Genomic DNA, 22,084 nt, shown 5'->3' on the forward strand with positions numbered 1-22,084 from the left:
AACAATTCAATTAACTTTCTGGCTTTAGGGAAGTGGTGTCCAGACTATAGCCCGGGGGGCATTTGCGCCCACAGCACATTCTAAAAACTATTGAAAGAAACATTAAAAAGTGGGACAAAAGAGCAAACATGTGAAATGTAACAAGTTGCAATGTTGACCTAATAACGCAAAGCTGCCATGCAAGCATTTTTTTCTTCTTCAAAGCTGTTGATGTGTATTTCTGGCCCTTTCACCCTCCCCCGGGCAGAAAGGTGATGCGGAAGTGTGGCCGGATCAAAGGAGACATCGGGGATGCATCGTTGAATAAGTTGCTTTATTACAAGCGAGCCTCATTATACAGGTATGCAGTACCTGGAGGAGGTCTAGACAAAACAATGTGTCACTCCCAAAATGGAGAAGCCAGACCAACAGTTTTATATTCCTTACTGTCTGGGTGTGCACTAGTTCAGTAGAATACAACCTGACCATGTAAGGAGATGTTTGTGTGTCTAACTGTCCGAAAACAACAAATTTAAGTCATAACATAAATGTTGGTGTAAAGTTGATCTCTTCTCACGGATAGGGCTGTCACTTTGCATACCAAGGTCCAATTTGCTGCCTTTTATCTTGCGAGGACTAATCTAGTCAACATGTGATGTCAAAGTTAAGGGCCGTGTTTTATTGTGTGCTCACAATGAAATACCCCAATTTACCTAAAAGTGGTGCTTCACTTTCTACAAGATGAATATGAACATTCACTATATACAAAAAATAATATGTGTTGATCAGTAAACATTTCACTGTCATTGCTCAAAAAATGATAATTAATAAAAATCAACCTATTCAAGATTCCAATTATCTCACATCAAAAATTACACTTTGAAATATTGTTTGGGCAAAATATTGCATATCTTGCATGTTTGCCTTAAAAACAAAGTTTTGTTTGACAAAAAGTGCACAAGCAAAACACATGAAAAAATAAAAACTTAGAATGGAAGTTGATGTAAAGACTTAAACATTCAAAGCAAAAAAAAAAAAAAAAATAGAATGAGTTATTTTTAACATTCATATGAGTTGGCCCCTGTTTGGATCCCAAAGAATTTTAATGGGACTTTTTTTTGTTAACTCATGACTTTCACCGGCCACATAAAGACCTTCAGGAGTTGAACAACAGCCATGATGATCACTGGCATTTGCATATGGAAAAAATGTGGGTAACCAACCCCTTAGATCAGAGATCTTCAACGTTTTCTAGGCCAATGACCCCCAAACTGATGGAAATAAGGAAATAATGATTGTATTTTGCATCAAACTGTATTGTGTATGGAAGAGTGAAAAATAATGAACCTGCTTTTATTGAATTCGATGGTAAGTTTATAACTAAGCCTGGTGATATTGCTAACTATTTTAATATTTTTTTTACAAGTAAGGTACATCAAATTACAAAGATTACAAACTATCTGATGAATGGACAATTTATGCATAGTAACATTTGTAGTAATAAATCAATATAACTGATACAAAAGTATTCTATGAAAGTGAAAAATTGCAACTTTACCTTTTGTTCAATATCATTACATGATGTGAGAAAACTTTTGGGCAAATAAGAAGCAGTTTAGACTTGATTATCTTGAGGAAAAGTTAATAAATGACATGTTGGATTACATTGCCGAGCCTGTTTGTTATATTTTTAATCTGAGTTTAAAAGATTGTGTATTCCCCCAAATTTGGAAGATAGCCAAAGTGATACCCATGCTCAAAAATATCAAGACAGCTGTCTGTGCAGCCAATAGTAGACCAATTAGTATTCTACCTGTTCTTAGCAAAATCATTGAGAAACTTGTGTCTTTTGAAATTTAAAAATTATTAACCTCATTTTAAAATTAGCTCCGAGTTTCAGAAAGCCTGCAAAGATGGTCACTGATTGATGATTGGTAGCAACAAATTGATGACAAAAAATATGTTGGTGCTGTCTTGTTAGATTTTAGCGCAGCGTTCGACATAGATCATAGTTTACTGTTGAGAAAGCTTTCTGTATATGGTTTTAAGATCTGTGCAATTAGCTGGATGGAGAGCTATTTAACTAATAGGTCTGATTCAATCAGTGTATTTTAATGGTAACTTTTCTAATGTAAGGAGATTAGACTGTGGAGTTCCCCAAAGCAGCTGCATTGGTCCTCTGTTGTTCTCTATTTTTACTAATGATCTTTATACAAATTTACTATGTATGCAGATGACTCTACACTACATACATCTTCTAATAATAAAAGTATTTTAAGAAATATACTACAAATTAAACTGGACTGTGTATCGACTCGGGTTGACAGTAATGCACTTGTTCTAAATAACAGTAAAACAAAATACATGATTCTGGGCTCAAAACACACATTGAAAAATTTAAAGCCTCTGTCACTCACTTTAAAAGATTTTTCTTTGGAGCAGGTACATGAAACTGAGCTGTTAGGGTTAACCATAAATAATCAATTGAATTGGTATGGTCGTATAAACAAGATAGTGTCCAAAATGGGCAGGACTGTTTCTGTTTTTAGCAGATGTGCCTATTTTATGACTGATTCTTCAATCAAACACGTTTTACAGTCATTGGTGTTGTCTCATCTTGATTATTGCTCTGTGATTTGGTCATGCGCTTTGGACTAGTATTGACAGTAAACACCACAATCAGTCATGGTTATATGTTAATAAGCGCTTATTAAAAAACCTGCTAGTATTTTTTTATACTATTCATACTACAACAAGGCCAAAATCTTACACTCTAAAATATCATATGTTTGTAACAGATGCAGACATTCCACTAGATAACAGACTAATGGTAACATAGTAGAACCAGGAGCAAGAACATGTGCTACGCAAAAAACTGTGTTGTACAGAGCCGCTTTCCAGTGGAATAGGCAGCCTCGTGTATTAAAGGAGTCAAATACAGTAATGTAAGAATTTTTAAAAACAAGCTTAAAAAGCTATTACACTAAAGATTGTTTTTTGAATTCCCTTTTATTCTTTATTTTGTACATGATGGATTGTAGTACTGTTTATGTGTAGCATTTTATAGGCATATCCTTTGTTATAGAGTGTATTTTTTATGTATGTATCGTTGAGAATTTATTTAGATGTTGTAATTGTCTTGTGTGGGGGACCCCACGAAGATTAGTGGCTACAAATAAACAAATAAATAAAGTGGTCCTAAAGGTACCTTGTGCAATACTAACAATAATCAAAGTACCAGAATTAAGTTGCTAATTGGTAGCTGGCAACTAACTGCTCACCACAAGCTGGCAACTGACGCATTAATCGCTAGCTGACAACTAGTGCGCTGATCGCAAACTGGCAACTTGAACGTCAGCTGACAACAAGCGCACTAATCGCTAGCTGGCAATTAACGCACCAATTGCTAATTGACAACTACAGCGCTAATCATTTTATAAAAACTAGTGTGCTAATCATTAGCTAAAACTAGCACACTAATCGCTAACTGGCAACTACAATGGTAGACGTTAGCTGACAATTAGCATGCTAATCGCTTGCTGGCGACTAACTTGCCAATTGCTAGTTGACAACTAGCGTGCCAATCGCTATGTGACAACTAGGGCATTAATTATTAGCTGGCAACTAAAGCACTAATCGCTAGCTAACATGTAGCGCACTAACCGCTAGCTGGCAACTAGAGCACTAATCGCAAGCTATCGTTAATGCTAACATGAATATAATAATCCATCATCCATTTCCGCCGCTTATCTGAGTTTGAGTCGCGGCGGCAGTGTTATGGTTTAACAGGGGAGGTGACAGCAACTGACACCAGGGGATGGTAATGTTCAAAGATGTATTATATATATTGACCATATATATAATAATAAAACAATAATAATATAAACCAAGGAAATGGAGTGTGAACTAGATCCAAAAGTGTATGTGGTGTAAGGCTATGTGTGTTAGCTGAAGTGTGTGTTACCAAGTGTTGAACGAGAGACGAGGAAGTCCAGGGGAAGAGAGAGATCCGTGTCCAAGCGGGAGGTCGAGATCCAAGAGGCAGTCCGGGAAGCAGGGGGAGAAACGAGGTATGTCGAGACGCACAGCTCGACACGTGGAACAAAGGCAGACTGCAGGAAGGACGACAAGGAAAAACGTGAGACCATATAAACACGACGGAGGAAAACACGTGGGTTACTGTATCAGACAGAAGGTTCTCCTCCGGCGCCGCATGGCAGGTTGTGCGAACTTATGAAGGCAGCTCGTTTATTCCAGGCAGGTGCGCTGATTACAGATCTCCTGCAGCTGTGCGGAGGTGCGCCCGCAGCGGAGAGGAAACACCCGTGGGCGTTGCCCGCGGTGCTCTCACTGGAGCGCACTGACGGATGAGCGGCGTTGGCAAGAATCTGAGCCGTAACAGGCAGCAGTCTAAGCAGAGCGTGTCCCAGCGTGTCCCGGGGCTACCCCGAGGCCTCCTCCCGGCTGGAGATGCCCAAAACAGCTCACCAGGGAGGCGTCCAAGAGGCATCCGTAGTAGATGCCCGAGCCACATCAATGTGGAATGCGCTCCCAACAGGTATAAAAGAAAGGGCATCTCTATCCTCCTTCTAAACCGCAATAAAAGTTCACCTCCAGGCAGCTACAACCCTAAACTAACACCCTCCCCGGATTGCTAATAATCAAATGTAAACAATCAAATGCAGATACTTTTTCTTATGCCTTCTGATCTCTCTCTCTCTCTCTCTCTCTCTCTCTCTCTCTCTCTCTCTCTCTCTCTCTCTCTCTCTCTCTCTCTCTCTCTCTCTCTCTCTCTATGTCCACTACTTGATGTCCATATCCTACACCACCCCCCCCCACCCCCCCACACCCCTGATTGTAAATAATGTAAATAATTCAATGTGATTATCTTGTGTGATGACTGTATTATGATGATAGTATATATGATAGTATATATCTGTATCATGAATCAATTTAAGTGGACCCCGACTTAAACAAGTTGAAAAACTTATTCGGGTGTTACCATTTAGTGGTCAATTGTACGGAATATGTACTTCACTGTGCAACCTACTAATAAAAGTCTCAATCAATCAATCAAAAAGCCACCTCAGCTTGCTCCTCTCGACGTGAAGGAGCAGCGGCTCTACTCCGAGCTCCTCGCCCTACCTCTGAGGGTGATCCCAGACATCCTGCGGAGGAAACTAATTTATGACGCTTGTATTTGCAACCTTGTCCTTTCGATCATTACCCAATGCTTGTGACCATAGGTGAGGGTAGGAACGTAGACTGACCAGTAAATCGAGAGCTTTGCCTTTCGGCTCAGCTCCTTCTTCACCACAACAGACCGGTACAGTGACTGCATCTCTCGTTCCATTCTTCCATCACCTGAGCTTGAGCCCGAGTCCACCCTTTTTCCGACTGAGAATCATGTTCTCAGATTTGGAGGTGCTCATCCTCATCCCAGCAGCTTCACACTCTGCGGCAAACTTCCCCAGTGAATGCTGAATGTCCCAGCCTGATGAAGACAACAGGACCCCATCATCTGCAAAAAGCAAAGAAGATCCATTTAAAAAAGTTATTTAATAAGAAGCCAAAAAGTGCAAAAACAATAATTTTCGTGTTGGAGGAGTTGTGAATGAATGAAATATGAAATCTGTGCTGCAGTCTGCAGGTGTACCTAATGTTGTGGCCCTGCAGTCATTCACAACTCCTCCAACACGAACATTATTGTTTTTGCACTTTTTGGCTTCCTATTAAATAACTTTTTTAAATAGATTCAATCTTGCACGTGGAAAGTTTAAGTGTGGGCTTTAGTTGATATAACACTCCCGTCAGGGGGTGCATTCTACGGCAGAGGTGCATCCTCTACCACCAGGAGGCGGGATTACTGCGAGCCTCAGCCAGTGCGTCTTTTGCAGCCGTTTTATGATTGCTCAACACAAGAAATACTTACACACATACAGTTGTTGACAAAATACACTGTACATTATATACCTCAGCTAACTAAACTATGGAAATGTATAATATAGTTCATATAGCAATACGGTCTCACTGCACAGCAGGCCAGCAGTTAGCCGAGTCCGCAATCCATGTTGAGGCACAACGCAGTGATGTGCCTCAACTGGCTGCTGCTGATCACCGCACTGTCTCTTCTCAGTATTTGAACGGCAAATGTGAAAATTCAGCGATTTTGAATAAAAATAATCTAAAACTGGTGAAGTTAAATGGAAAATAACTTTATAGTATAATCACTGGATACATAAAACAATTTAATTAATTTTTTTTCTTTTTACTTTTTTTTTCTTTCCATGATGGCACGTGAGGTCCCGCCTCACCTGCCTCCACTGTCTGCGCGTCACTGTTTCAGGGGTATAGTTATGATGTGAATGTGCAGAGAGAGATATTCGGGGTGTTGCAGGCCATGCAGCTGTCTGATATTTAGAGTTATCTGAACTGAAGCTGCCTTCGTGCTGGCTCAACACTAACAGCGATATATTAGAATTTCATCTCCTCTCAGAATTACAGCCATGCTGATGTCAGCGCAGTGGACATGCACAGCAAGCCTCCATCAAAACTAACACCCGTTTATGTTGACCAATTTATCACGTCTTGGTTCACAGTGTTCTTCTAATTTCTAAAAAGTGCCCGCTTAAGCCGACGCCGACATAAACGGTCGACCGCTCTTGTCAGCATAACATTTTGACACCCAGACGGGGAATTTCTATGAAAAATCTGCCCATAATGTGTCGACGTGTGTTGTAGTATTGTTAATTTTGCATAAGCAGATTTGTGGTTACATTTAAACCAATAAAAACTAATGAAGAGGTGAGAAAGGAAACAGGAAATGAGCGTAAATTATATATTTTTTTAAAATTAAACATCTCTAGAGGATTTAAAGGGTAACTGCACCTGTTTGGAACGTTGCCTATCATTCACAATCATTATAAAAGACATGATGACGGATGGATTTTTTTTTTAATGCATTCTAACTTGTAAATAAAAGTCTGCTTACAGCGGAGTCAATGGGAGCTTCTCTATTTCGCCCATAAAATCGAATAAATAACTATTCAAAAAGCGCCAACAATACACCATTTACATTTTGTGATTTGAATATGAACCAAGTATTAGTGATATTGTTATTAAAGGCGCTAACGCAGACCAACTATTTATAGCGGCGCTGTGATCAGAAGCCTGTGTACAATTTTGACATGATCGACTGGCGAGGTGTTTCCTTGCTTCCTTACTCCCTGGGAGTTTGTTGTAGATCATAAATCATGCATCTCACCTGGACAGAAGAAGTCTGTGGACATATTCCGACAAGTCTGTACACTTTGACAGTCATTTAGGACCCGGAGATGAGTAACGACACAAATGTATTTATTTTATTTATTTAGCCTTTATTTAACCAGGTAATATCCCATTGAGATCAAAGATCTCTTTTCCAAGGGAGACCTGGCCAAGAGGGCAGCAGCAAGGTTACATTAAAAAACAGTAAACAACACATAAAACATTACATTTAAAACATTAAAACTTGCTCACATAACACACGTGCATACAGACAAGGTAGACTGCAATCCTTTCACAGAAGCTTTAAACTCATTCAATGTAACAAGGGTTTGAAGTTTAATATTCGATTGTAGGTTATTCCAAGCCTTCGGTGCTGAAAACCTAAATGCTTTCTTGCCCAGTTCAGTTCTTACTTTGGGGACGACAAATTGCAGAACATTCATTGAACGAAGATTGTGACTTCCTTGTTTCTTTGTTAAAAGACAAGACAGATAAGATGGAGTGATACCCAGAATGGTTTTGTAGATAAAAACATACCAATGATTGAGGCGTCGAGCACATAAAGATGTCCAGTTAACCATTGAGTATAATACGCAATGGTGAGTAAGGGGAGCGCAGTTGGTGATGAATCTCAGTGCCCCGTGGTACACACTATCCAGCTTGTGGAGACAATCAGGAGTAGCATTCATGTACAACACATCTCCATAGTCAATAACAGGTAAAAAGGTTGTTTCCACCAATTTCTGTTTCACAGTAAAAGAAAAGCAAGACTTGTTTCTATAATAAAATCCCAGTAAAAGTTTCAGTTTTTTTACAACAAAGAGACGCATGGTCCACCACCCCGTTTCTTCGCGAGGATTATGTTCGTTCCTCACCTAAATTGGAATGTATGAAAATCCTAATAGTTGGCATCCTAATGACAGCAGACCTTGTACAGTAAGTGATGTTTTATTATGTTTGTTGGCTCTCATAAAGTCTGCAGTGAGTGGTAATCAGCGATGTAGTTGAAAAAAAAGCGAACGTCGTGATAAAATGATCAAAATATGTAAATATTAAATGTTAATATAAATGTGCCCGTTATTATAATACAAAAATACTTACATCAGGTATATACAACTTAAATGGAGGTGTTTGGATGTTTTGAGAGGGCTTTATAGGCGGAATAGAGCGGCTCCCATAGGCTCCAATGTAAGCGGACTTTCGATTGCATTTATTTAATATTTAGAATGCAAAAAATAAACATCCATCGTCATGTCTCTCATAATCATTGTGAACGATAGGCACAATGATTTTTTTTTTGTCATAAAGAAATACAATCATGTGTGCTTACGGACTGTATCCCTGCAGACTGCATTGATCTATATTGATATATAATGTATATATTGTGTTTTTTATGTTGATTTAATTTTAAAAAAATAAATAAAAAAATACTTTTTTTATTTTTTTATTTCTTGTGCGGGCCGGTAACGATCGGTCCAACCACTGGGCCGCGGCTCAGTGGTTGGAGACCACTGAGGGTTGTACAATATATCGGTAATAGTAATGAACTAATAATGAATCAAAAACGGTACTATACTTTGTTTGAAAAATACCGGCTTTCCTTTTTGTTAACGGCCATGAGGGTGCGCCGTCGTCACGTCGTGTCATTGCTGGTTTTACGAGCAGAGGAGCATGTTCGGCAGCACAAAATCATGGAGTACTTACAAGCAGACACAGTGTGTAGACAGAAAAGGGAGAATGGACGCATTTTAGCTTAAAAATGTAGTAGAATTTCTGACCTTTGACCTATATTGCATGTCTAATAAGAATGTACGCTCATTTAATTTCTCTTCTATTCTGTGCCAGTGGGACAAAGGTGAATATGGAGTTGTGCCAACCTGTCTACAGAATGTTTAGAATTTCCAAATATGACTAAGACATACAAGGTTGTTTTGGAACAGACAAAACCAAAACAAAACAATCATGACGCATTAGATAACAAACAATGATGCACAAGAGACACATAAAAAATGGCAGAAGACCGGAACTCGAGAGTGATTTTGGCTTGTGTGTGTCTTGTTTACTCCGGAGTAACATGTGGTCTGTCTGCACGGCCAACTTAATTCAACCTGCACTTCTGATAATGGGTAAATAAATTTGTTGTACTAAACTACTTTTGTTGCCTGCTTAGCTTCGGACAATCCACTACACAAATTGGCGTCACGAACAGGATGGCACAGAAGCTACAGGTCGACAGCCGCTCCCGCTCTCTCTGTCAGGCAGACAGTGTGTTGCACGCGCGCATCACAAGGTAAGCGTTTTGCTTAAAGTGTAAACATTTTCTGCCTGGAGAGAGCCGGATCGATAAGACTAATTGCTGAATCTATTTTTGATAAAAGATAGGTTTAGTCAGGTTCTCCAAAAACAACCTGGAATGGGGTAAATTATGGTTGGATTGAGTTGTTTTATATGTGATCATTTGTCTGTGTGTTTGTTGAAAACTTGTGATTTCTTGTTTTTAACATAAGGGGATTGTTATTAGTATTTTGGTGGTTTGGAGTGTAGAAGCATAGACGATGTGAGACGAAACATTTCTTTTAACCTCTTCATCCTCTGTCGTTGTTGGCAGAGGATGCTTTTTTCTGCAAGTACATTAGGTTAGCCGGAGTTGGACACAGCGAAATTTAAGGCAAGGTTGGCTAACTGGTGTGACATTTGGCCCACACAAATGTATGACGTCTATGAAGGTCCTACGTATCTGTCTATGTGGAAACTGCAGCCGGGTAAAAAGCCTGATATAAGGTGATCGTTCAGTGACTCCGGTAAAGGAGATCAACTGAGCCAAGTTGTCACAAATTTGGAAATTTGCTGCAGTATAGATGGATAGAGTTAAGGGCTCCGTATGGTAGAGCCTTGGTGAAACTATATGGACTGACCAGACACGATGTACTGTAGGATTGGTGGGTGATTCCTGGTAATTCTACAGCGCCTTAGGCCGATTATCCGTGTTGGTCAGGAAGGATAACGCAGGTGCTGCTCCAATGAAACGGGTTAATCGCCGTTTTATGAGCAATGATGGAACCTGGTTTTTGTGATATGAGACGGCCGATTCCACAAAAGCACGCGTGCATTAGTTGTTTATATTTGTCCGGACAATGGGGTGGTATGGTAATTTAACAATGTGTGTGTATAATGATGAATGCTGAAATGTGTGTGTATTGAGTGAGTCAGTTTATGTTGGTACATTTAGATATATGCGAAATGTAATAACTTTTGTGTAGCACCTGGTTTCTTATCTGGTTTAATTCCCCCCTTCCTTCCCCCCCCCTCTCGCAACCTCCCTTCACACTTTTTCTCACAGCCCCGCTATCTGTAAAAGTTGGGAAATTGTCTAAAATGTGTGTGCGTGTGAGAAAGTAGACAAAGTTTATGTACAGAAAACATATGAGTGAATGATCTATCCATTTAATTATCTTATCCCGCTCTCGGAGGTTGGATCGCGGGGGCAGCAGCCTAAGCAGGGAAGTCCAGAATACCCTCCTTAAACTTGACTATTTGTCCATCTAAGAGTGAATGATAAATGTTGTTCTTATTATTAAGGTTCTGATATGATACAGCTGTGCTTCTGGATGAGAAAAATAGTTGTCTATTGCATTTACTTTTAACTGTGCTGGTGATTGTAACTGTGTGACACTGTGGTTTGGAAAAAAAAAAAAAAAAAAAAAAAGGAGGCCCTGCTGGAAGACATTTTAAGATAAGGGATGTGTGCGTGTGACGAGGCTGTGTGAGTGACAGCTGCGTGAGGCGTGGGCCGAAGAGGTGTGACACTGTTAGCATAGCATTGAGCTAGGTTAGCATTGAGCTAGGTTAGCATTGAGCTAGGTTAGCATTGAGTTAGCATAGCATTGGATTAGTTTAGCATTGAGCTAGGTTTAAAGAATAAATAAATAAATAAAAAATAAATAAAAAACTATATATAAATATATATAGTGGACAGCTGTACTCAATCTGAAGAGAAGGCTGACAGGTTGGTTTTGATAATAGGAAAAATAAAATATACTGTATATGAATAAATAAACATTTAAATATCAATACATACATTTGGACTGGGACATTGAAGCATTGTTAAATTCATTAGTCATTAATTATGTGTGTCATATACTGTATTGAACAGCCTTGTTGCTTATCTGATCCATCCAGTTCCTGTGTGGAAGTTGAGACAAACACACGCACATCATAGAGTAGGACACATTGTAACTTTGAATTAATAGTTATACAACAAATAAATTAATAATATTGAATTTAAATTTGATAAAGTTAAATTGATTATACATTGACATTTTAATTTTTTTTTAGGAATAAACACACAATAAAATAAAAGTTAAATTTATATTCTAAAACATCTAAGGGCATCTGTGCAAACTGTGAAACATAGAGTCTGAAGTAGTACAGATAAGAGTCGCCAACACTCAGCGCCATTGTCAAAACAAAACGTAGAGAAGCGTTAAACAAATTCTAATCAGAAGGAAGACAGACCAAAATATGAGAACTTAAGTAAACAGACAGCAAGTAAACCAGAAATAATAATGTAAATAAATAACAAAGAAAGCAAATTTCTATGTGACATTGGTGCATGTAGAATTACATGTAGAGAATAAAACTAAATGGAAATAACTGTCTGCAAGATGAGCATGACGTCATGAATTGTGCTCGGGTTAGTAATAGATAGATAGATAACACGTTATTAATTCCTTCAGGAGAGTTCCCTCAGGAAGAAGAAGTAAAAAGTAAACAGTAACTAATAAAGGTATAAATGGAAACAAAATAGAAAAATATTACAAGGAAAATAAAAACAGAACAGTAAAATAAGAATATAATAAGAGAAACTAGGCATTAACGACCATGATATAAAAAAGTATTGTACTGTTATTGTTTAGCGACAATTCAAAATCCTTTATAAATATAATTATAGAAGAATAATTCTTCAACAAAATAAATATTTAGAATTAAGTTCACAAGCCCAGATGGATCTCTTTTACAATATCCAAAGAAGGTTGATGATTGATTATATGTATAGAAATCTTTATTATAATGTAATCACTTGTTTAATTTTTAAAACGTTTTAGTTATTCTTTTTTTTTTTTTTGTCCAAATAAGTAAAGTAAGACCACAACAAATGAGCAATATGGTGCACTGTTATACAATTTAATAAATCAGAAAATGATGACATTTTGCTGTATTTTATTTTTTTACCCTATGATATACATTTACTGAACATTAAATTACCTGGAACATCAACGTTAAAAGATGAAAGTAATTGTTACTATATTTTATAATGTTCAAAAAACTTTACTTTTCAAGGGTCTCCAAAACCATAACAAAAAACTACATGTGTTCAGCTCATCACTGAGGATGGTCCATCATTTAACTCCTAGAACTGAATTACATTTGTATTTTTTTTATTTTTTTATTTTTATTTTTTCTTTGACCTATTTCAAAAATCAATATCCCCCGTAAATTATAGTTTTCTCCTCATAATGTAAATAAGCTAAAAATACAAACTGGAAGGCTGTTGTTCTTTACTCGGAAACATAATTGCCATTGTTTTAAAATTAAATTATCTGAACATTTAACACATTATGACTTATAAAAAATGGATTGGTATGATTATAATAATAATGCTTTGTGTATCATTGAAACCAGCCTTTTAAGTTTAAGTTTTGGGTCTATATTTCTTCTATAAACATTTCCCCAAACTTCAAAACAATATTACATATGGAAAAATAAATGAATAATATAACATGTGCAGACATTTCTTATTCAGCATGTGTTAACTTTATACCGAATAGCAATGGATTTGGATAGTTTTCTTTAATATGTTCAATATGTGGCTTCCAACATATTTATGATCAATTATTATTCTCAAGAAGTTAGTTCATATACTCTGTCAAGTTACTCTTTCTGGTAAAGATTTAGTCTTATTAATTTCTACATATTGAGATCTATTACTTAAAATAACTACTTAACCACTGTTGTGAAACACCTTTCTAATTTATGGGAGTATTGGGATAGGATTGAGGAAGATGTCTGCTGTGGTGGTGGTTAGTTTGGAAATTAATTTAATAAAAGTAACTTTAAAGTGCAGTCTGACATTTTAGTTTGGAGTAATTTATAGTTTTATTTAGACATTGCAGTACACCATACCATACGCCCGGGAATCGTTTTTGGTGATTTGGCTCCCAACATTTTTTATAGTCTTTGGTATGACTCGGCCGGGGTTTTGAACTTGCGGCCTGCCGATCTCAGGGCGGACACTCTAACCACTAGGCCACTGAGATGAAGGAGGCAAACCAAATCTCAACAGCTTTAAGTTAGCTACAGATTTTGAGAGTATAATGCGAATAACTATAACTTTACAACTGTTTGGTGTGTATAGTGTTGAATAATAATTACAAATAACAGCCTACATTAATAATTAGAATAAGAGCCGATATGTAAAGTGTTAAAAAGAGGAGAAGTGTGATTAGGCCTGGCGCTTAGAGCATGGCCTTGTGTGTTTGTTGTGACTAGGTTGGATAACCAGTCGGAGACAGGCAAGGCAAGGCGGGGCAGCTTTGTTTGTGTGGCGTTTTTCATGCAACAAAGTGAAATGAAAGAAAATAAAAGCAAAATTAAAATGCAGACAATAAAAATAAACACAGTGCGGACGTTAAAAGATTAAAAGATTTAGCTGAAAGATAAGGAGAAACGTGAATAAAAACATTCTTTTGTTTTGGAGAATATCACGCACAGCGGGAGGTCAGAGTGCAAGCATGACAGCTTGCTCGCGGCTACTGATAGACAAATGATAGTTTAAATTAACTTATAGATAATCTTTAAGTGAATTAAAAGGGTACTTAAATACACATGAAGTAGTACGTATAATCTTTGAATTAAGGTTATTGATTAGCAATTAATGGGATAGTTAAGACTGTAATTTTAAAACGTGATATGCAAAATTGAACTAACCGAGAGGATATGAAAACGATGGGTGTACATGTTTTGAGTTCCAAATTCTGGAGGAAAAAACCTCAACAAAACGTAAAACCATACAGACGGACTTGGGTGGTAGCCACGGTTGTGCTAGGTCAAGCGAGGGTGGAAAGGATATGCAGCAGGGAGACTGCCAACTTCTCTAAACAAGACAAGCTCCAAAGTTGTAGCCAGAACATGCTCACAAAAAATACAGGTGTGACAGCAGGACGAACAGCAGGATACAAACAGACCCCTGCTGGACATAAGTGTCAACGGACAATGTTCAACACAATCTTTGAAGCATTCCTTTGTGGTCAACCTGCACACACCTTGTAATGACCTGCTTACGAACTGTGCCCTGACAATTCAATACCGCACTGGACCCCGACTTAAACAAGTTGAAAAACTTATTCGGGTGTTACCATTTAGTGGTCAATTGTACGGAATATGTACTTCACTGTGCAACCTACTAATAAAAGTCTCAATCAATCAATCAAAAGCACAGAAGGAACTTCCTGATGTTGCCTGACAGCACGACATCAGCTGACAACTACTGGGGACGCCTCCCAGGAACGAGTGGAAGACGGGGACTGCTCCAACTGTCCTAGCACTAGCTGACTGAGGTGCGTCCGTGTGTCCTGCCACCCAAACCGCCAAAGTGTATGATCACCAATTAGACGACTCATAATAGGAGCCTTTTGACTCTTATATATGGTGGGACTCAAGGTATGGCCGCTCATGTGAACTATCCTTACAACAATTAGAATGGTATAAGATGGACAACTAATGACCCACATTGTTCCTTTGCTCTCTGTCCTGCCTACGAAACCAAAAATGTAGGTCAAATGATAAAACAGGGCGTAGCTGCCGCTGATTGAACCGATACGCAAATACCACATTTTCAATTATTTCGGTTGTCTGTTAAAAACAAAGCTATTGGTTGCAATTTGGACATTCCTGCTGTAGGCTACAAGGAGCTAGCAGCTACACAACAGCTGAGCTAAAACAAAATTTAAGCATATCAAATAATTGTAGTTGCTTATTACATACACAAAGTCGCAGAGAGACAGAAGTCTGTAGAAAGTATTCAGTAACAAACGTGTCCGCATTATTAAACTTTCTACCACAGGAAACATACTGAACAAATACAGCAGTTACTGTCACACTCTAATCCGGATTACCTTGTCTATCAGAGACATGGTTAAAACCCACAACAACTTTCGTTCTAATTAATGTCCCGGGGGACAAGATTACAGAAAATACAGATCGAGTGACAAAGGGGGGAGGAATTATGATCTATGAAAGGGAAAACATTAAAAGTAGATCAATTTGAGTATGTTAAAATTTAAATCACATTTTCCTCAGAAATGTATTTCAAGGTAATTGTAGTATACCGACCGACCACAGCTAAAGACATTTTTCTTGATTCATTTTCAGACATCCTCAAACAGCATAGTGTGAAAGAAGTAACGTCATGGGGGACGTTAATCTGGACTGGTTAAATAAAACACGTAGAAAGAAACTTAAGGATATTATAAACGGCTTCTACATGATACAAATGATAAGCAGCCCTACTAGAATTACAATTGGATGACAAAAATCAAAGAGAACATCTGTAAATACACTAATACAATACCAGAAAGAAGAGTGCTAAAATAAAAATACCTTAGATTAATAAAACAATTTGGATTCTAATAAGACATCGGGACTCAGCTCTCAAAAGAGCAATTAAAACGGGTCTAAATACAGATCGTATGATTTTAAAAGTTTGGAGGAACAAAGTTACAATGTTTATGCGGAAGTCTAAGGCTGACTTTCACTTAGAATTAAACAAAGCTGCAAAAGGGAACATTAGAAAGTTATGGAAAACCAGATACAAACTTACGGAAAGAGAGCAAACAAGAAACAACACTATAACATTAAATATCAATGGCGCTACTATCGGAGACAGTCTGGACATAAGTAATAATTTTTATGAACATTTCATCCAGTCTATACAAACCCTGAATAAAAAATCCCTCAAAATCAGTGCAAATAATTGTCATTTATTCAGGATGGACTAATTTTAGAATTAACAAATGAAACAAAGTTAAACAAAATCTTCACTGCATTATCAGACTCACGATCTAGAGATATATATATGGGTTGGACACTATCTTCCTAAAAACATATAAGGATTGTATTATTGCTCGTATAACAACGATTGATGAATAAATTAATAACGGAAAACACTTTCCCTACCACGTCGAGAAACTGCTACTATGATTAAATCCATAAAGCAGGAAATAAAGAAGACCAGAACATGTACAGACCAATTAGCCTTCTCCACGTTATAACAAAAGGAATAGAACATTTGAAGTTAAAAGGTGGCTTTGGAGCAATCAAGGCTGCTCAGACGATCACTAAGATGGGCATTATGTTGACACATCAACTTAATGTGTAGTATATTTATCCATGAGAGCATTTTTGTTGTAAATTGTGAGGTATGGCTGTTAAAATCTTGGTTGTTGTTACGAATGATGACAGATGTAAAAAAGAGCATGTATTGTCTTTGTGTGATGATGTAAATAAGGTGTGGTTGTATTGTATGTTAAGTATGTGTCCATGAAGGGGCATTTGGTGACTTTTCTTAAAATTGATTACATGCTACAGTATGATTATTTTGGATTAATTATTGATTATTATGAATGTATATAAATTATGATTAATTAGTGTCATAATTTTATTGCTTGATTTTTGGATCCCTTTAATTTAGGTAGCCAGGGACTACAGATGGAAAGTAGCTATTTAGATATAATCTGGTACAGAACATATCTGTTTCTGAACTTAATGTTTCTGTGCATTGTCCCATCATAGATAGTCTAAATTAAATACAACTATTTAGTGAATTATTGAGGCCACAATAATTCACTAGGTGTTGTAAAATATCAAAGTACTATTGCAAAAGCGAACAGTGACCTCAAACATGACCTGTCCTCCGCCTCTGTTCTTGCTGCACTTGACTATCAGCTGCCTTTTCTTTTTCTTGGATGTTTCTGAAACTACTAATACTACTACTACTATTACTATTACTATTACTACGACTAACACTGTCCCTGTGAGAGGGACAGAGGGGGGAGGTGAGTTTGGATTGGGTCAAGTTTGAGCGTGTTGAGGTTTTATTTAATCGATATGATCAATCCGGTACAAGGATAAAGGAACGTAATGATTTAGATTGACAATTGCAGTGGTTGGCGGAAGCAACCCCAACCTCAAAGGAGGGTGCCAATTCAGTAATTAAATGTTTTGTGAATTATCTAATATCCCGACATGGTTTCCCCAAAAAGATTAGGTCAAACAACGGCACCTATTCTAAGAAAACAGGTTAATCTTCTTCAGTCACAAGATCAGCACTTCTCAGGACCAGCAGCTTCCTAGGAAGGTGGAAAGACCATGAGACCAAAATGGTAAGTTTGCAAAATGTAGAATTTGTGTGCCACTTCCTCTGTGCAGATTTGAGGATGAAAGCAGCCACTCCACATTCCCTTGCACTCGCTAAGAGGGGCACGGTCAAAGCCAATCCAGGACCAACACCCGATACCTGACTGGAAGGAACCGAGAGGAGAGACAACACCTTGCCAGCGATGACGAGAACAACTAAGGTTGCCAGCCAATGTGTCCACCGGGACTCCAGCAGCTGTGGAAAGAAGTGACGGGAGTGCCGAAGCAGCGAGGAGGCCTGGAAACAAGCCGAGGGCCTGGACCAAAGCCCCACGCCCCATACTCTGCCCCCGCCTTCCCCAAAGCCCCCACAGCTCCAACTTTTTCTCAGCTTTTCCCCAATTTCGGCCAGCACGCACCGGCCACTGAACAGTCTGCCCAATGGACTGAACCACACCCCAAAGAGAGACAGACTGTTTGAGTGGATCTCTTGTTTCACCAAGGCAGCCAAAAGCCCAACGAGGTGTCGGCAGGCCACCAGCCTAAGGCACCACCGAGCCATCTATACGAGCACTAATCGAACATAGACTCATACGAAATTTAGTTGTGTGTTCAAAATTAATTGGTAATTAACAATATTGGTAACTACATCCATTGCAAATGCCGGGAAAAATATTTTTGCAAATGTCTTACAGTCATAAGTCTATATACATTCATCTATTTATGTTCAATGATGTTCATGGTCAAAGTATTTGTTATTCCTTTACTAAATCAAAGGGTAGGCCACTAATTGTGTTCTGTGAGATGGTTTTACTGCAGGCTGGTAACAGCGATCGCTCTGAAGGAGGGTCATAGACGGAATTTTTGCCTCGTATAAGAACATTGAGGTTTTTGCCTCTATCTGTGGTAGAGATTTAACTTAGTGGTCTACATCAGAAATTGTTTTGGTCCAGGGTCTTAAGACCCTGGAAGGCGGGTATGTAGTAGAATTTCTGACCTTTGACCTATATTGCATGTCTAATAAGAATGTACGCTCATTTAATTTCTCTTCTATTCTGTGCCAGTGGGACAAAGGTGAATATGGAGTTGTGCCAACCTGTCTACAGAATGTTTAGAATTTCCAAATATGACTAAGAGATACAAGGTTGTTTTGGAACAGACAAAACCAAAACAAAACAATCATGACGCATTAGATAACAAACAATGACGCACAAGAGACATATAAAAAATGGCAGAAGACCGGAACTCGAGAGTGATTTTGGCTTGTGTGTGTCTTGTTTACTCTGGAGTAACATGTGGTCTGTCTGCACGGCCAACTTAATTCAACCTGCACTTCTGATAATGGGTAAATAAATTTGTTGTACTAAACTACTTTTGTTGCCTGCTTAGCTTCGGACAATCCACTACAAAAATAAACAATAAAGGTGAAGCTATAGCACTGAAATGCCCTCAGCAAGTGGTGCTTTAAAACATGGCTAGCTAGCGGCTAATGTCCATTTCTTACAAGTATCATCCCTGCAGGACGAGGAATAGCTAAACATGCTTCACTACCCATCGTAGGAGGATACAATAGTTCACCGGCGTCACTGCTAAAAAAAGCTAGCACTCCTCAATGTAAACAAATGCCATGGGTGGATCTACACCTGACATCTGCTGTAATGATACCAAGTACAGGAACGTATGTAGTCGATACTACAATGAATATATCAATATTTTTTATCGTTATAAAATCTTTTTTCCTTTTTTTAAAATGTGTATTATGTTTATAAACTCAGGAAATACGTCCCTGGACATAAGAGGACTTTAAATATGATATATGTATGATCCTGTAACTAGTCGGTATCGGATCGATACCCAAATTGGTGGTATCATCCAAAACTAATGTAAGGTATCCAAATAACAGAAGAATAAGTTATTATTACATTTTAACACAAGTGTAGATAAAACTAACCTGACTCTCGCCAGATCCTCGTAGTTCGCTGAGCTCCACACATGGATCTGGGACTTCTCAATAGGAGATGTATTTCAGAAGGCGGGGCCTTGTAAAAAAATCATTGTATGTGATTGGATAAACCACTTGTCCGTTATCTTGAATGACGTGCTACTTCAACCACTCACATCGAAATCAACCCGTGTAGCTGATGAGAGCGACGCTGGGAAATCCAAAACAGAACAGCCGACATATTGGATAACGACACAGCAGAAATAATTAATTAATTAATTAAAATAATATTCGAATAGATTCGGCAAAGCAGTTGGAAAAGCAGAATCAATGTCAGCACACGACTCCTCGCTGCGTGCCGCCATTGTTGTTTGAATCAAACAGTTGCTTCGGTGCTACGTCACATCTATGACGGCGATCCTGATTGGTTCATTATTTTTTGCTATCTGGAAGGATTTTGCATTGCCCTCAAGCCCAGATCCTTGTGTGGAGCTCAGCAAACTACAAGGATTTGGCGAGAGTCAGTTTAAGATAGAACATGTTAAAACAGAAAATAAGCAGATATTAACAGTAAATGAACAAGTTAAATAATAATCATTCTTTTACAGCTTATCCTTCATAATTTTGACAAAATAGAAAGATAAATTACACAATATTTTACTGCATACGTCAGCAGACAAATTAGGGGCCTTTGTTTGTTTACTTACTACTGAAAGACAAGTAGTCTAGTATGTAAGTATTTTATTTAAGGACAAAATTGTTCTTCGATTGCAATAAAAAAAACATATGTTTATTGTACCGTAAGATTTTTTGTCAAAATAAAGCCAATATTTCCGGGTTTTTTTGGTCCTCTTCATTTAGAAAAGCGAAAAGCATCGAAATACATTTTGGTACCGGTACTGGTACCAAAATATTGGTATGGGGACAACCCTAGTACTGTATTACATATATGTGGTGATTTTTTTTGTATCAATTTGATTTTCATGGAAAACGGTCTACTGTAGTTGTGTGTGTGTGTGTGTGTGTTGGTGTATGTCGATTAGAGACACTGATGCCTGTAAGTCACGTGTGCACTTTCTGTTGGCTCAGCATTACTGCACAAAGACCCAAGACTAGAAAACCGTAAAAAGGATAACACAAATTGGACATGGCTTGAAGTAAGGCAGCGTAGTAATGTCTGAAACTACAATTGCTGACAACACAACATGACCGCACATTACTGCTCATCAATGCACTAATTGCATGCTTATGCTCAAACATCCTTAAGCAGAACACCAGTTGTAAAAATGGTGTGCAGAAATGAAATGCTATACCTATCAGTCAACAAACACGACAGGTCCACAAAATTGTGATTTAATGTGTCGTGTGGACTGAAGCGTGTTCACAGTCACCTTTACTCTTCTTTAGTGAGGAAATGTGATCTTCCATGGGGAAGATTGCCTCATCAGTCCATCAGTCTGCCGTGAGCTGACTGGCACAGTAATGGGCATGCAGTGATGGACATAGAGTGATGGATGTCTGACTACCTGAGTGTAATGCTTTCTGCATGTCTCCCTTTCATCATGATGCTGCAGACATTACGTCAGTATAATCCCAAAGAGGGTGTGTGTAGGTCTCTACAGGGAGCTAAAAATAGCCCAGCAAGAGTTCAAATTGACCAAAAAAGAGATTAAATGGACTCTTAGATAACTCTCTGTGACATTAGTGTGTTTATTTGCCACTAGCCAAGATTTAACATTTTATTTCTAGAAATGTCCCTAGTTTTAAGAGCTATTTTGCCTATTCTAGTTTAAAAATGTTAACATTTTCCCCACATGGAAAATCTTGTTTAGAGATTCTGCAACATCCCAAGGATGCTTGATTTAAGAATTGCATGTCGAATAATGCTTGTTTTTAGAATAAGATACCTTTTTCTATTTTAAAAGTCCTGATAATTTCGAGACACTGTATGTTAATCTTAATTTAAGATGTCTTATCAAGTAAAATTAACGAGCAGCACTAGTTTTTAGTATTTTTTCCTAAAATGTAGTCTGTTCGTCTTTTTCTTTTTGCAGGGTAATGTTTGGGGTTGCTTCTTTGTTATTTTTATTGATAATTATTACTTCTATATTTGATTTATTTTCATTATTCTCTTTGTCTGCATGCACTATATGTACCTTTAAAACATTTTGGGTAAAAGGAGAACTACGGGAGATATACCATGGACCAAATGGAACACATTTCTGATGTTTTTTCTAAAATATTAATAATTACTGTCAAAGTTGTGTGACGTTACATGGGCCATTACACCAAATTGGTGCCTGTATAGAATTAACTGTGAAATTAAATATTATATTATATTAATTTATTAAGTATATAGTCCAGCCCATTGGTCTGATTGCATATTAAATGAATACAATTTAAAAATATTAATTCAAGCTACCTTGAGCACCATATACATAGCATTTGTTGCCTGTTCCCACTTCCTAAAATTAGACTTTATTA

This window comes from Entelurus aequoreus, linkage group LG02, assembly GCF_033978785.1.
Source record: "Entelurus aequoreus isolate RoL-2023_Sb linkage group LG02, RoL_Eaeq_v1.1, whole genome shotgun sequence".
NCBI classification, from domain to species: Eukaryota; Metazoa; Chordata; class Actinopteri; order Syngnathiformes; family Syngnathidae; genus Entelurus; species Entelurus aequoreus.